Source organism: Cygnus olor, chromosome 1 (genome assembly GCF_009769625.2).
Source record: "Cygnus olor isolate bCygOlo1 chromosome 1, bCygOlo1.pri.v2, whole genome shotgun sequence".
Classification (NCBI taxonomy): Eukaryota; Metazoa; Chordata; class Aves; order Anseriformes; family Anatidae; genus Cygnus; species Cygnus olor.
The window spans coordinates 6,544,860-6,562,278 of NC_049169.1; the positions used below are offsets into that span (position 1 = coordinate 6,544,860).

A 17,419-nucleotide genomic window follows, 5' to 3' on the forward strand; every position below is an offset into this window, starting at 1 on the left:
CTCATACTCAGCTGGGCATCCAGGGTAAGCTGGGTTTCAGCAGACTGCTGCTCTGCCTGTCAGTCCCTAGCTGGCTCTGGTGCTTGGTGTCACTCTTCCCTGGGTACAATTCTTCTCACAGTCACTCTGGATTGAAGACGAGCCACTCAATATGTCAGCCGTTTCCCCAGTTCAGGATCACCTGCAAATTTGCCGAGGGTGTGTTAGTGATGTGGGAGTATGAATGAACAGGGAGGTTGTTACGGTGTGTTTACTCCTATGTGCTGGGTTCCCTGTCTGTACACGTGTCAGTTCGTTTCTCAGTTCTCTGGAGTGAGTGACATAGCCAGTAAAGTTCTGGGATGGTTCTTTCCAGGGGCTGATCACTCCTCCTAGCCAGCACGGATGTGTCCACAGCAGCTTTGGCTGCCTCTGCCCTTCCCAATGCCCTGATGCTAACCCTGTAAGCCTTGCCCACCACTCCTGAGCATCCCCGGCATCAGGCTAAAAAACATCCTCCTGGCAGGCCTGCCTGTTTCTCCAGGCGCTGTGAACTGAAACACTGCCACAATGGAAAGTCAGCAATTTTGGGTTTGGGCCACAAAGTTGCTATATGGAGCTAGAGGAAACCCAGGTCAAGTGCTATACAATGTAGCTGTAGCCAGTCTGCTTCAAACTGACCTGAGCATGAGGATCTTCTTGCAAAGGCTGTTTCCGGTAGTGTCTCCTTGCTGAAGAGGTCTCATAGTTCAGCCAGTCTGCCTCCCGTAGAGCAGCAGCAGGCTCTACTCATACCCTGCTGCTGGGATCTGGGGGTTGAATGACACTTTGCTTCCAAAGTAAGAGGCAAATTCTGTTAGCCCTTATTACTAGGAAACCATACCTGGCTAGTTTGGTTACCAAAGATACCTCTTTTCTAACTGACTTACACATTTTTATTCAAACTAGTGATATAAATACTCATCGCTTCTGTGTATACACCCCCACAAAGCACTTCTCTCTTCTGTCCACAACGGATAGTCAGGATGAAAAGAAAGCAATTTCCAATTCTGCTGCTATTTTTAATTTGAGAAACTTAAACTTTAATTCACCATTACAAATAGTTTGTTTCTAAGGGAATTTGAAAAATGCAGATCGTTGGGAATAGTTGTTTTAAAAATATAAAATTCATTGTAATCACTAAGAAAGTTGATATGTTTTATATAGACTTACAGTTTATATTGGTAAGAAAATGTTATGAACAGTTGTCCTGGTTTCAGCACCCCGGTGTGGTGCTTAGCTGCCTGTTGCAATAAACCACAACAGTTAAGAGATAAAAGGGTTAAATCTGGAGCCCAGTAACCTTCATCATGTCCTTTTCAATACAGTAAGATGTTGCACTTAGACTGTGTTCCCCCATGCTGCTCTAAAAGCATTAGGAAAGAGTAAATTGTTTTTAAAAATATTTATATTTAATGACTATCTTGCAACTACTCAGCAAATCTCTACTGGCTCTTTTGTTCCAGGCTTTTAGGAATAAGTACATTATCTGATTTTTGCAGAACAGTGCTCTTTTCAACTAAATGCAGTAATAAAATGGTTTCACTGGCCATCTTAAAACATGAATGACAGTTTAGATGAGCACATTCTTTCAGATATTTAGAAATTCTCCTGCAATCGATTGCCATCTACAAAAGGCAGGGTTTTCGTTGCCGTTAATTGACAGTTATAAGTTTTGAGGAAAAATTCTGCATTTTTAAAGAATAATTACTTTATTTGAAATAATTCTTACTGAAATGGAATTGAATCTGGTCTTGTTATTCCTGCGCATCGATTTGTTGGATTTGAATGGCCTCATGAGACTAGTGTTACAAAGGCATGTAGGTATCCTTAGCGTTATTCGAAGTGAGCAGTGCTATGTAAAATTAAGAACAGGCATGCTTTAACAAGACAAAATGGTGATGGGAGAGAAATTAACTATTGGAAATGGTGTACTGGTTATTTAGAGGATACGCAGAGGGTAGCAGTGTTACCTTATCATTGGCTTTCCATGTAAAATACCAAACAATGCCTCAAGCTCCTCCACGAGTCAAATCCGTGGGAGTTGAGGAAGCACAGAGCTGTAGATGGCTGAGGTCAGGTCCTTAAGAATACTGCTTTTCTAGGGTCGTGGTCTTTTCCAGTCTAATTCACTGGTATATTATGAGATACAACAAATGGTTGTGTTGTACCTTCCTGATCTTTAAGGGAAAAATATTTATTAGTGCATTTTAACTCAGCTTCCACAGTATTCGTTTCTACTATTTTGTGCAATAACGTAATTATGTAATTAGTGATCATCAGTTCCCAAAATGGTAGGAATATTTCCCTCTTGCTTGAACTGCTAGACAGAGAAGAGCTTCAGAAGGCTTTGGAACATTCCCGCACTGGCCCCTATGGATTGACAAAGCAACATCATTTTTCATTTCTGACTTGTAATTTTTTTTCCCCACATCTGCCTTTACTGTTTAATTTAACAGATTTACAGGCCATTCCTGGGAAACCGAACGGTTCCAGAATTTTTAATTAAGTTCCACAGCCAAGAAACAACAAACCAAATGATAGACTGGGAGCCTTACCGCTGTGGCTATCTGCTGCCTAAGGGACAGTCTGTCCTGAAATAGCAAGGAGTCTAGCCCTTGTCACCCACTCATTTCTATTAAAGAGTCTGCTCTGCAGCGGTCTGCCAGGTAATTAGCCTAGTTTCAAGTGACCCTAATAGCATGTGGCATGCACTCAGGCTTCTCTGTAAACTAAGTATGACTCCATCTGCGCAGAGCCTCTGGGATGCAGCTCATCCCTGCAAATGTCAGAAAGGTACAGGTTTTCTGGGAGCAGCTAGTATGGAAATGTAGAGAAAATGCAAGCGAGGAATTGCCTGGATGAACGTAATGAACCATCCACTGAGCTCAAAGTGTCAGTGAAGCAGAGGCCTTATAAAAAGTCCTTTCAGTCTTTACGTGGAAATTTTAGAAAAGATCCTTAGGCAAAATCTGGAGGATGCGATCCTCTCATGAACAAGGCAGACAAGCCAGGGTGCAGAGATAGGTAGAATAAACACAGCACAAGGTTGTTCCTAATTCATGGACTAGTCAATATTGTCCCTCATCGCATCATTTTGGGGATATATGCTGAAGAGGCAGTTGGGCAGAGGACTCAGGAGTTGGGCAAGGTGTTTATAACTTTCACGTTCAACAGAGCCAAAGAACAGAATGGGAGACAGTCTCATTTGGGAATTTTGCATGAGCTTCATGTGGTTTTCTCAAGGCAGCCCGGCCCAGAATTTGGCTGACTGAGAATTGGTTTGGTGTTGGTTTGAAGAAACCTTCTGTTCCTGTGGAGGAGAGAGCTTGAGAACGTGTACTACAAAGGCACAAAAACGTGGATGACTGACTCATTGGCAAAAGTCGAGATCATAGTTTTTGTGGTCCAGCTCATGATTTCTGAGCATTTGGATGGCAACACCGTGTCCTGTACAGAATTGCCTTTGGGTAATTCCTATATGGTGATTCCTGTACTCCAGATGGGGAAACTGATGCCAGACGTGCTCTGTTTGAGGTCTCACAGTAAGCCAGTGGCACTGGAACAATGGCATCCAGAACGTGAACAGCTGCTCCTTGTACTTCTTCAGCAACAAAGGTTTCAGTAAAATCAGCAGAAATGCGGCATGGTCACGTGCCCTGAAAAGCCTGCAAAGGCTTCTGAACAGGAATTATGAGCCACTGCATCAAAGGCCCCATGCTTGACATTTATTGGCTTTTTGATGAATGTTGGGGTAATTTTACTGTCAACAGTTTCTCATTAGGAGCCTGGCAGTGTTCTTTCTGACCATTATCTTGCTCAATATCACATCGGGTTGCTACAAAGAGCAGAGATTTTATGTAAAACCCATCTATCTCTGTAGCTGCAAAATGTTTTAATAATTCTACATTAAAATAATTTCAAGGAAATGCTGGCTGCCTCCTCTAAGCTATAAGGAGAATAGACAAATGGTTAGATTTCCATGAAGACCTCAAGCCATAGGACAAACTCATACTGCAATGAGTAGGATTCATTTTTCTTGATTTGAATGGCATTGCACCTCGATCATACTAATTCTGAATTTAGCCACTGAGTAATGCGTCCCCATCCTGTTTTACACATTTTTGAAGGAGACTCACAAAGGGCACAAAGGCATTAGAGCTATACCTTTCTCACTCTCCACTGACCTACTATTTCCTGGCTGCTTACTGTCAGTGTTAGGCTTTTTTCTTTTTTTTTTTTTTTCAATCCCATAGCTTTTATAAAAAGAAAACGGTAGATCTGTACCCCTAATACCACAGTGTATTTAGAAAGGGGAAAATCATCCCTGAACCAACTGTAATGATTTTCACTCTCTGACTTTTAAAATGTGAATACCACTATTAAATATTTGGATTCTGAAGTCACGATAATGGGGGCATCACAGGGCTACTGTGGTTTTTTATTGATTATGGTTGTGATAGAGAAAAAATGGAAAACAAAACCAGATGATGAAATAGCAAATATCTACTACTAAACTTTAAGCCAGCTTCATAGGTTTTGGAATCATGATTCATGACTTGTGCAGGCCAGCAACACAGACACCTGGATATTTTAACATAGTTTTGTTGTAGCTGTTTAGTAAAAGGGAGCCTACCTTTTCCCCCTTAGGTAGGACAGAGTTTTCAGGCTGTCTAGACTGAAACTTTTAATGCCCTGGAGTTAACTGAAAATAAGAAACATTCCTGTAGCCTAGGTCAAATCATAACCAAACGTTTTAAACTAACTTCCACAGCAGTGCAAGTTAACATGTTGGACTTAACACAGGTATAGGTATTGATCTCTTTCACCAGTTCTGTTGAAGGAAAGTCACCCCTGGAAAAGGCAGGACAGGTATGGGTGGCAACACCTCAGATTATCTGCAGCTTGGCTTATTAGAGCCATATGTCAGTGAGGTCTGATGTAATGGGTCATGTTTAAGAGAACAGAAGCTCCAGCCATAGTCTGCTTTCTGAAGGAGTTTTTAAGGACAAATTAACTGCAACAGAAGACATTCAGGCTGCCTCAGCTGCTGATTACAGAGGAGGCGTTAGGTCTTCCAAAGTGGCAGTCAGGTTTTGTTCCAGACCTGTCCTCCTATAAACAATTACGGCAGATGAAATCATTTTTGGAAAGATGAGTGTTTTCTTTGTCAACTCTCCCCCATCAAGGATAATGTGCTATATACCTGCTCCGGTGTTCTCCACTTCCTGGCCCAAAATCACTCTCATTATGGACACTGAATGATACTTCTGTAAAGAAGCAATGAAGAATTGGTAAGAGATATAAAGAACATGGGGGAAAGGAGAAAGCAAATCAATACATGAAATCATTCTCCTTATGTGGCCTTCAGTCTAAATATGACTATTTTGATTCTTATACCTGTTTAATGAAACATACCTTTCATGACATTAAAAGTTTATCATCTGTTGTTTAAGGGAGTCAAGCCCATAACAAAAGACTATTCTGAGCATTAGGATACAGTATAAACACAGTCATGGCCCATATTTATGAGTTAGTCTCCCTTCCTTCTCAAGACCTCACTAGATGAGATTAAAAATATTTTTAAATGAGTGTACTTTTTCTTGCTTTTTGTTTTTGAGTCATTAGTGAAAACTCAAAACATTTTGTCCTTTTTTTTTTCTCTCCCTCTTTAGCTGGGTAACTTTTAATGAATGCCAAGACTCTTAAAAAGTACACAAATCTGGAAAGCTTTACAAAATACCATGTATCGCAGTTTAAGAATTGGTGACAGTGCCATAAATACTGGAGTGGGGGAGTGGTTTTAATGGAAAATTGTAAAAAATGAAAGGTGTAACAAATGAAAGAGCAGAGTAATGAGAGAATTTGGCTCTCTGAAAGAAGTCCATGCAGGAGAAATGCTGGGGGGCAGGGAAACAACTCTGGATTTCTACACCACAGTTTACTCAGCTGGAAGGATATGGATGGTAAAAAAACATCTTTTTTTCCAACTCAAGCAATGGGCCAAGGCATGGGCTGTATTCACAGCACAGGCTCAGTGCGCTGGGATATATCTGCACAGTAAGGTACTCACCACATACCACCTGCCTATTCTCTCCTGTCTAGCACCAGCAGAGTTTTCCAAGCTTCATTGTGGATTTTTCCTAGTGTGGAGGGTGCACACAGCAAAACATAATGGCATTACTACATTAGACTTTGTTAATGACTAGGTGGATTTATCACCTTCACTTCCTGGTGAATACTCTCTCTCACTTACCCTGCAGTGTGCCTCCACAGTACCTTTCTCTTCCTGTCTCCACTTCCCATTCCCAGAGGTTTTTCTTCCTATTCTGTTTTCCCTAGCCCCTATAATTCTTTTCCCACAATCATCCTTCCATTTAAACAGGTGGTCCCTGCTACATTTCCCACTCAGTGCTGCCTGTAAGCTTTTCTACAGTGTCTTTTCTGTGCTATTTCCATATTATACCACTTATCCAGACCACCAATGCAGAGGACTGGAAAACTAACCTAGTTTACCCCTTTTTCAATGGGACCAGCAAGAATATTCAAGCAAGGACAATCAGCCCCTTATTCATTGGCCTGATGTTACTATTAATTATTGTAACTATTATTGTTATTATCATCACTATTATTATTGCTATACCCTATAGTAACACCACTACAGTTCAGAAATTGAAATTTTAATGTCTCCTCTCCATATTTGGGCTTGGAAACTGTGGTCTTAATTGCTAAAATTAGAAGCCCCTCCAGTGTGAGTTAGGGAATAGCATTTGTCTGGCAGCAAGAGTAGACTTATCCTCTAACACAGACTGTAAAAACAAACAAACAAATAAACAATGTATTTAGTGTGGTAAAATGGAAGTTGTGGAAGACAACCATCCTCTTTGTGTGCTGTCTGTGGATAGACCTGTATGCTTTTAGTGGTTTTTCATGTCAGCATTTATTCAGAGTAGGCAATCCAGTAATATTTCAATGGACAGCCTGAAACCTGTCTGAGGCGCTTGATGGCTGAAATACAACACCAATTTATTCACTTACCCACTCATAACTACTAAAGAAGCAAAATCCAAAGAGTAAATTTACCACAGCAAAAGTCCTGGTGAACAGCTCAGTAGCAATTCACAGGTTAAAGAAATCTTTTTTAAAAGTCCAAGATCTTTCTGCCCTGTTCATCACTATAACATTTAAATACATTTTTACAAGCCATTTGTTAGATGATTCTGAAACATAAAGAAGAGGAAAAAAATGTTTTTACAGCCCTGGACAAGAACAACAACAACAAAAAAAGATTCACTTCCTGGCTTTCTCACAAAACTCCAATGTGACCCTCAGCAAGCCAATGCCCAAGAAATGTGACTGCTCCAACCTCCTATTTATTGCTTCTTGGCCTGTTTACCTCTAACTGGTACTTGACTGAATCGCGACTTTGGTTGAGCTAAGAAAATATCTAACCTTGTGAAGAGGGGGGGGGAAAAAAAAAGAAGAAGGAAAAAGGAAAAAAGAAAAAGAGAAAAGAAAAAAAAAAGATGCCAACAGTGTGTGATCCATTCTCCTTGCAGTCAGAACTTGTAGTTTATTTCTGCTTTGAATACATCTGACAACAGCTTCCAAGCAGGGTAACAGAGCTGCCCCTTTTCATGAGCTCAGCTAGATCTTTCAGTACCTCAGCAACTATACATAATGGGGCTGATCATTCTTTTTTTCCTGTCCTTTTCCTGTCTCGTCTCTGTAGACTGAAAGCTCTGCAGGGGAAAATTGGTTGTTGCTATGTGAGCAGCCAGGGCCATGGCACAACTGCTCAGATTGGACTCACCTGTGATGAGGACTGAGTGATATGTACCCAGTTACAACAGTGAGAAGCCAAATATGAAACAATTAAATAATAATAGTAATAATAATAATTCTCTGTCCAAGAGAGGCTCCTTCAATTTACTACAGATTCTCGGAAATCTTTGCACCTTAGCAGAAAATAAAGTGCTGGCACTATATAGCAAACGGTCAGCAGAGGGCAATAACAGCTCAGATCTTGAAGCAATTCCTGGTTATTCTGTTACCAATGCTGCCAATGTCGTGTTTCTACTTGACTGCTCAGGGGGAAGGAGCCCTTGGTTCAATCACGCAGCTCTCTGAGTTGTAACACGTGTGAGAAAGCGCTCCCAAAGTCATGCCAGCCACGGCTCTAAATTCTCTTCTGTTCCACTTTCACTGCAGCCCCTGTCTTTGAACCCACATCGATTATGCTGGAGGACCAATTGCGATCTCATAATCACGATGAGCTTCTTGGTACCAAATTCTCAGATTTTTGGAAGCAAGAGGACACCTTGTTCTGCTCTAACGAAAACACCTGTGAGAGATACAGATGTGTTTGGGGACCTGGACCATTCAGCAGAGCACAGTTTCCGAAGGCCTGACTGTTCTGGCTTTCTGGACAGTTTTATTTTAGATCCAAATGAGGTTCTGTAGATTGTTAGGAGGTTCTGGAGAGAACAAGAGACTTGCAAAGACCTCCCAGCAGACTGGACCTGCAAGCCAGGCAGACGAGGCAAGCAGAGTGTGACCACCATACCTCAGATTTCAGTAAGAGGTAGCAATCAGAGCATGGGTCTCCCAGCCAGAGCTCAGCCAGCCAGCTTCTCCTTCTCACCTTTTCCACCCTGCTTAACAGGTGACCTCCAGGACATCATCTCTCCGTGACTCAACTTCCCCACCTGTAAAGGAAGTTACGGACTGGTCTGTGACACACTGGGAACAGCGAATGATAAAAACCAATCAGCTGTGTTACTCACGGCTCCGTGGTGAACTAAGAGGCTTGTCACACCGCTGGGCCAGTCTGCCAGGCAGAGAGGAGAACTGCTGAAGGTGTTAGTCCAGATGGACTGCGCACGCCGAGGCACAGCAGGAGCTGTTGAAAAGGAAAAATATTCCCTCAAGTCCTCCCCCAGCAGCAATAATATTCCGGTTGTAATGCAGATATTCTGCCGAGTTGTTCCACCCCTCAGGGCTGGTGCATGCTTTGCAAGAATCTGCAATGGCAATCATTCGACTGTAGTAAATATTACAGAATAGGAATGCCAAGATTCTCTTTATCTGAGCTTCAGTTTTACTTCTGGCTTCATGAAAAGCAAGAAAGCATGACCAACCATACCGATACCATTAATAATACTTGGAATTTCAGGGAACACTGGTTACCAGCATGAATTAACCAGTCCTCCCTCGATTCCCACACCGTAGGAAAAGGATGGGGAGCAATTACATTGTTCAAAGCTACCACAGTGAGGGAAGCCTGTAACTGCTTCAAGCACAAAACAGTGAGCGTATCAGGCCATGCTGAACCCGCAGAGGAATTCAAATAAACAATATTGAATGATCAGCTGTGGAATGCAGTGAGCACAGCTAGGTCAACAAGCACACTGATAAGAGCACAGGGCGACAAGTGGGGTCCAACCCAGCCTAAACCTCCAGCAGCCAGAGGCAACGGGGTAGAGGTTACGTTAGCTTTGTGCCAGGCAGCTTCTGGATAATTCTCAGCAGCAGACCAAGTGGAAGATGTAATTGAGATGCTGCTTTGTCACTTTTTTGCTGCCAAGACTCCACTCAGAGCAGAGTCATCTCTGCCAGTCGTGATTCAATGCCTTTTCCACTGGACAACCTTCAGCCCCGTCGTACAATTGTGCTTCTACCCAGCTGAGGCACAAGTGATCTGTGCCCTCTTTCGTTTTCCTCCCTGCCACTTCTGATCCTTCTCTGACTCAGCGTGGCAGCGTAAGCCGGGCAGAAACCATTTCAGATTATGGCGAGCTGTAACCACAGAAATTGAGCCACAGCCAGTAATAACACTAAAAGCAAGCAATTGAAACTTTGAAACAAAAACCCACAAATGTTATGTAAGAGTGATAAGCAGCTCTAATAACCACACCTGGCAAGATAGTATTTTAATCAAAAAAGGTGTTAAATATTTTTGCAACCTTTTCAAAATCTTTTCTTCAAGGAAGGTAAAATTTAGGGGTTTTTTTGGAAAAGGGTACTGAACATCTGGTTTTAGCAGACTTCTTTTTTCTTAAAAAACTTTCTTCTTTAAGGGTTTATACAAAAGTGTACGCAAACATTTCCATATAGGTTAAAAATATATTCTTTCATGTGGACAGAGAGTCCCTGTTAATGTGGTAGTTGCACAGAGGATACAAAAATAGCTGCTAGCAGAAGTATATAAGGAATACGATTAAGAAATCAGGTGCTAATGAGACTGCTCAGGACTGATTCACGAAGGGCCTGTGGCTATTCCATGCCAGCCCTTCCAGGAGGTGTCTCTCGCAGGCATGAGTCAGTGCTTTGCCTCCCTGCAGCTCCTTCTGCAGGAAACTCCCTGCAGAAGAGCTGGCAGGTATGTCCTTAAAGGCAAAGCAATGTAAACAGGGGCTTCCTATGCCTTACCTCTTCCAGCTGCAAGAACAGACTACAGAGGCAGCTTGGAGTGAGCGCAGATAAAGCAAAATAGGGAGGCCTCCGTACGCTGGCACAGGCAGGAACCGCTCAGCACTGTAAAGGTACAAAAGATGGCTGTAAGCCAGTTTGGGTCCTGCTGGTCCTTGAATTGATGTTAGCTCTGACGCTGTTGTGATCTTGAACATTCATGCCTGGAGGACAGATTCTTTACTGCCTGAATTAAAATCCTGCCCTCAGCAAGGTTAATGACTATAATTTATTAAAAGGCGTGTAATAGTTTGTTAAATGATGTTGAGAATAGAAGATTCATGAAAACAAGTTACAAAGCGTCCAGACAAACAAAAAGTTTGCACTGTACTTCTCTTTAAATCGAAACAGTCACTAGAAGTCATGCATTTGCCACCCCTTTTGGGCCAAGAGCAGTGCATAAGCTATATCCACGTGTATCTACCATGTGCACGCAGGTACCCTGCACCACACCGCTTGTTGATGCTCCCAGGGACGCTGCACGGTGGCTTCCTTCCTGTCATCCGTGGATTTCACAATGGTACGTACAGCAGAGTCTGTGTGGAAAGCAACAAGAGAACAACCTGTAATTTACCCCTTCCATTGCTATTTTCCTCTAGAAATGCGATTTCAATGAAGAAGCGTTCTTCCTTTTGAGAACTAGCAAAATATTCACAGACATGACCTCCCAAGAGGCAGGGCTGGCAGGAGAGGAAGGGATTGGTGCACAGGTGACCTCACCTGTTCTTCGTATTAATCTTATTCACAAAACACTTTTATAGCTATTAAAGAAAAACTCTATATTAAAGACTGGTAATGTTACTTCAGTATTGAGCATTTGCAAGAGACCCTGCATTGCTGGAGTTCAAGAAAGCTTCAGAATTCACATGATTTTCTCCTGTTCCCAGAGTCACATTCTCTCAGTTGTCTATTGCAAATCTCCTGGTATCTGGTGTCTGGCCAAAAATGGAATCCAACCCCAGAGCTAAGGGTCTAAGTTCCTCCTGCAGTTCGTAAAGAGAAATAAAGAGAAATAAATACTTCATAAAGAGAAATAAATACTTCAAAAGAGTGAGCTAAAACACCTGAGGTGTTGGGAGGTGCCTAGCAGTAGCCAGTAGGGAAACGAAGTCTTTGCTGACCTTGGGAGTTGGGGTCTGACACCATAATCTGAGCACAGGGACACCTTCAAGAGTAGAACTGTGCTACTGCTTTTCTCTGAAAACACATAAAAGAGTTTAAAATACACTTTTTAAAATGTTATTTTGTGTTTATTTATGGTGGCTGATACAGGCCCGAATATTGCACTCGTCTTGATGTGCCTACATTTTTTTTTTTTTTTTAGTCAGGAATGTCTCTCCCATTCCAGTGTTAGAAGTTCAAGTCGCACCAGTGTCCTGACCTTAGGAACTGAGCTGCTAGTGCAGGATCAGCAACAAGGGGAAGAGGGTAGGAAAAAAAAAAAAAAAAGAAAGAAAAAAAAAGCAGTAACAAATGTCCTTTCTTTCCTCACTTTTAAGGGTGAGATTTCCCTTTTATGTGGAGATCTCTCAGATTATTTACTATCAGAGCCAGGTATCTTTAATGGTTCCTTCTTTTACCAAGAGAACAAATTATTCTGTAAAAAAGCCAGTTCTTTGCTTATTGCCACTGCCAGCTGCATGCAACTTCAAAATTACAAAGCACTCACTTAGATGAAGTGAATACTTCATTAAACAATTAAGCAATAAGGCAGAACAAAGGCTGTGGTTTCCAGGCCTTGTTCTGTAATTGTATCCTGCAGCATTAGGAGAACCAATGCTTCAGCACAGGGTTGTGTTTTAGGCTAGGATTATCCTCTAATAGCCTTGTCCCAAGGTATTAGAGGACTGCCACGATGGGGAATTTTTTTTATCCGTTGATGGTGATGTAAAATATACGATTTGTCCTTGAAGGTCTAGGGATGAGGATTTCCATCCTTCTTTCTTCCTTTCATCTTACTGTAAAATCTTGATTACAAGCTTTTATCTGTGCTCTCACTTTCTGACCCACGAAGGTCACCACCAGCCTGATTTCTGTGAAGGTACAGTGTGTTGAAACCCCGTTCAGAAGTAAATAATACCACGTACCCCTGAACACATTTTGGGCACTTTGAGCCTGAATTACACTGAGGAGAAAAAATCTGCAAGCCGTGGTGTTGAACAACGTGAAGTTTGTGCTGACATTTTCTGTTCACCTCAGACAGAATGTGCAACCAGCGAACTTTCAGATCAAACAGGCACCTACAGAGATAAGGCAGATGCAGGTTTAGTTGGCTGATAAGTAGACATTGTTTGGATTGCAGAAGAAATTTAAATGTCTAAAGTCCACTTACATTCTGCTACAGAGATCTAAACCCTTTTCTTGATCCAGTAAAGGCCTGATTCAGCTCCTAATGAAATTACCAGGATTTGCTCCACTGACTTTAAAGTTGACTCTGGGCAGAGCCCACAGCCCTACCAAAAAACAAAAAACAACAACAACAAAAAAAATAACAGGCAGAATCCCTTTCCAGAACAGTTAGAGAACATCACAGATAACAATGACAAGCCCTTCTCTCAAACACAAGGAATCCCTCCATGCTGCCCTTCTCCACAAATCATTCAGTTCTACTGAAACAGAAAATACAGCTCAAGTGCAAAACAGAGCTCACCGTGCCACAGGACACTCTGTCCTTGGGAACTGGAATTAAGCTCGTCCAGACTCGTGTTATGGGCCAATGGAGGGCCATTAGGAGAATTAACTTGCAGTCTGAACAGGAATCAAAACAGAAATCTAAATAAATAAATAAATAAGTAAATTTAGTTGTTGTTTTGTTTTGTTTTGTTTTTCTGAGTGTATGTATTTTATGCGCTTTTAGAATAAATCATTCTATGTCTTTAATTTTATTTGCATTCCTCCCCTTTGGAAATAATATGATTAATATTAAGCTCAGGTCCGTGGCGTATTCTTCCATTCCCCACAGTAAGTCGCATCCATTTCAGATCTGCTGACTCTGGAAAATATCTAGTTGTCTATGCTCATTGGGAGGTATGGGAGGACAAACTATCAGAAAATGTCAGAAAACAGATTTTTCGTAGCAGAAAGCAAAGAACAGCTGTTAGGTTGTTCTACAGCATTAATGCTATAGAAGCCTATAGGAAAGGGAAGAATTTGCTCAAAGAGCAGGATCTGCTGAAGGGAAGGATTAACAACTAGACCAATAAAGGATTTAGGTGCCTAAATTAAAATTTAAGTGCAACCGAGGTACCGAACTCCCAAAACACCCCCCAGCTCCCCTTTCTCTCCCCTCCCGCTGAACTACAAAAAACCCCAGGGATGGCACAGCTCCCTGGGTAACTCCTTCCTCTGCAGACTTCTCCTCATACCTGCAAATCTAGTCTCACCAGTGAGATGCACCAACATCAAAAGGAAGCTAAGGAAAGAAATTAAGTCCAACTTGCTAGACAACTTACTAGCGTGCCTATCAGATCAGGCTCAGTGTATCTGGAGCCAGCGGCATGGAAGAGGGACAAGAAGGGAACGGTTTGATGGAGCCGGAAGGCAGCACGGGGAGCTCTGGAGAAAAACAGCGGGTCAAGAAGCAGTGGGGGTGACATGGAGGAGGCAGAAGGAATGGCCTCTGGACAGAGATACAGCCTCAGCCACGCAGGAAAGGGATAAGGTACTGAAGAGAGAAGGAGGCAGGGGTCAATCTGGGGATCCTGGAGACGAAAAGACGACAGCGAAGCTTGGCTGGAGAGAACCAAAGCTCTCAATGCCTCCAGTTCTGCTTCTGTGCAGGTACAGAATGGCACTGGCCACTGCACCTTCAGGGCTACTTTCCAGTTAAGCTAGAGCATCCCTCAAAAATCAGGTACTCTTCTGGCTTAATCCCAAATAGGACTAACTGCTAAAGGCATTCCTAGAGAATGCCTAATAAATGCTGGCTGCCTCTGCTCTCACAGATCCTGTCTTGGCCATTTTTACAGCTAGTGATGGTATCTCAGATGCTTGTCTAGGAAGCGTCAGGCTAGGAGGCTCAATTGTCCCTTAACCTTCAGACCATTCAAACTCATCTCTCACTTTCCACACACATACCCCGATCACCTGGGGAAGGAAAGGGAGTTGCCCTCTGCAGCTCAGAGAAGGATGGGATTTGAGACCTTCCATCTTTTGAGAAAGTTCGTGCTTTTTAGTCCTTTTGCAGCCTGGATCACCATTTCTGGATTTCCACATTCCTGTCCCCATGGCAGAGGATCTGGCTTCAGAGGTTGCTATTTGTCTCCCTCAACCCGAAGGGATTTTGTCCAATGATGCTCTAAATCAAATGCAAAATTATCTAATAAATAAATAAATAAATAAATAAATAAAAAGATCCCGTCCCCCCAAATAAAAAATAAAAAATTTAATCTGGATCACTACCCAGACCTGACCACAAAAGTGCACAAAAGCCACTGAAGTGGCACAACTGAGGCAGCAGTGACATCTGGGCTGGGATGTCAGTCTGCTGCTGATTCACAGACAAATCCCCAAATTTACCACTGCAAGTTTATCTTGCTGTTTGGACTCCATCCTGGCAGCTAGGCACCGAAAAGGAAAGCGTGCTGGGGCACCAAGTCCTGGCACTAGCCAGGAGTGCCTTGCCGAAAACAAGGACATGGACGATCTTTAGGAAAAGTTGTATAAAAGAGTTGTGAAACATATCTCCTGTGGGATCACTGATTGCAAACATGAGTAACAATGAATGCTAACTAGATGGTATTTGTATTGTTACTCTGTATGATAAGCCACTATCTTGTCCTGAGGTTTCTAATCGCCAATCTGTACAAATAACAAATCACAATACCGCAGTTACCACAAACAGAAACTCAACTACAATGACCATAAAAGTAACTCAAACTTTAATTTGGCTAAACCCATTTTCTTTCATAGTTATCTCATATCCCAGTACATATTTATTCCCTAATTTTTCTTTTTGTTGCCTTGCAGTCAAAATGTAAATTACCAGCTTTCTAAAGCAGGAATGTTTTTGACTTTATATGCCATGCCTAGCATAATGGGGCCCTGAATTTTAACTGTGGAGCTTTCTAAGTCTACTTAAATTCAAATAAATAACAAATAGTTTTCCATCTTTTTACATTTTCTTTCTGACTCCTCAGTCCTGCTCCAGGTCATTTGTAGAGAAAACAAAGACCCAAGATTAAAACTATTTGTGAAGGAAAACCAAAACAGGTGAATAAGATCCTCTTTGACCACAGTTCCTTAGTTCAGTGTCCAGTCTCAGCTATTTGCAGTAATAAACATAACAAAGCACATTCTGTGTGAGAAAAAAAAAACTTGAATTTTGATCTGTAACACAAGGAAAAGAAGTCTAATTGCCAAGAGGAGTTTTGCAAACATTGGCTTGATCCAGTGGCTCTGGTTCTGGCAACATTTCCAGACGGGCTGTCGAATGAGCTTCTCATACATAGGACTGTCCTGACACTGACAGTTGGGTATGCTGTGCTGTTGATGCTGGAATAAGATATAATTTAGAAATGCACATAAAATACCGCCTTGCTTTATTAAGTAGCAACCAGAAATGTCAGTATCACATGTTAATTAATGATTAATGTTTGAGGAAGGAGATGCATACTTGACATATTTTTAAACTGGTATAACAAGTTTCTGTACTGCAGAGGAGGGAAGTTCTCCATAACACACAGTAATAGGCTGTGTACTTGGAACTGCGCACAATAAATTTCCCCACCTTCAGGACAGAATGTGTCAACACACAGCTGCTCTCCAGAATAAACTTAATGCCAGGATTAGTAGTCAATAACGCTGAAGAACAAGGAAAGAAGAAAAAAACATACAAATGATGATCAAAAGGACAAAAAAAAAGTCTTTTGGACACTCCTGGGTTCTACATTTTTCTATGAATGTAGACAGAGCACATTTTTAATGTGAGTCTAGACCTGCTATCAAAAGGTGCTAAGGGTAAATCAAGAAATAAAGAAAATAAATTTGTGGAACTGACAAAGCTCTGGGACTAGGCGATCTTCCTCAAGGTGATCTCCTACTCAGCAACGAGAGCTTTAGCTCAGGCAGGGAGAGTTAGCATATACTTACACATAATGCTGTCAGAATAACACATTGACGTTATCTAACATCCCACACTGATGAATAGTAAAGCACTTTGCATCTGTTCATTGATGTTCCCACACAGGAAATCAGTAAAGTACATGCTTGCATTTAAGTATATTGTCCAATTAAATGTGTTTCCCAAACAAAGATGTTTTTCTTAACCGGGGTCTACATGCTATATGGAGTAGACACCACTCCCACATTGCTCCTTTATAAAATGAAGCACTTTCCTCCCCTGTCCTGTTGTGTAACAACTGTTGCAGGGGATAGTCATAGTCTATGATCCTATACCAAGTCACTGGCAGAATCAACCAAAGATAGAGCTGGGATTCATCTAACCTAACATTAGCAAGCTATAAAGTAGTCCTCTGGTCAAGGACAGGTAGGACTTTGGTCAAGCTTTGCCATTACTCTGTCCACTGGAGATGTTTCCTCACAATGTGGTTTGTCCAACCTGTCTTAGGCCAGTGGAGACAACCCATCTCTCTTGACTGTAGAAAGAACAGACAGTTTAGATTAGAGATGCCAACTTCAAAATAACCAAAATTATGTAAGGTAAATCTCTTTTTGGGATCCCAACCACCTGCTGTTCTCCCAGACACAGCTCCTGTGGCCCTGGAGGACACTCAATACAGAGCTGCAGACTGGCCATGGTGTCACTATTTCCCAATCCGCACTGCCCTAAATCATACAGCTCCCCCTTTCCAGTTCTGTCACACCAGTTATTTTGGTTAGGGTCACCTCTTTTTGAAACATCTCCTTCTTACATACTTCAAAGGACTTTCTGCTCTAGAAATAATTCTGCCACCACAGCATGAGCAAGAAA

The 17,419-nt window shown here is 41.9% G+C and overlaps 1 long non-coding RNA gene across 7 annotated transcripts; it reads right to left on the reverse strand.

Moving 5' to 3' along the window:
• Nucleotides 1-1,755: 1,755 nt before the first annotated feature.
• On the reverse strand, nt 1,756-13,260 carry LOC121064938. 7 transcript variants are annotated; one of them, XR_005816817.1, is made up of 9 exons: nt 13,139-13,260; nt 12,576-12,728; nt 10,913-11,024; nt 10,450-10,554; nt 8,805-8,920; nt 8,663-8,726; nt 6,092-8,540; nt 5,225-5,288; nt 1,756-3,856 (listed from the first exon to the last, which is right to left on the reverse strand). It is a non-coding gene; the product is annotated as an uncharacterized LOC121064938 (long non-coding RNA). The 7 variants fall into 7 exon arrangements; XR_005816819.1 differs by having other exon boundaries at nt 12,821-13,260; XR_005816818.1 differs by lacking the exons at nt 12,576-12,728; nt 13,139-13,260 and adding exons at nt 11,610-11,685; nt 11,794-12,560 and having other exon boundaries at nt 1,756-2,198.
• Nucleotides 13,261-17,419: the final 4,159 nt, after the last annotated feature.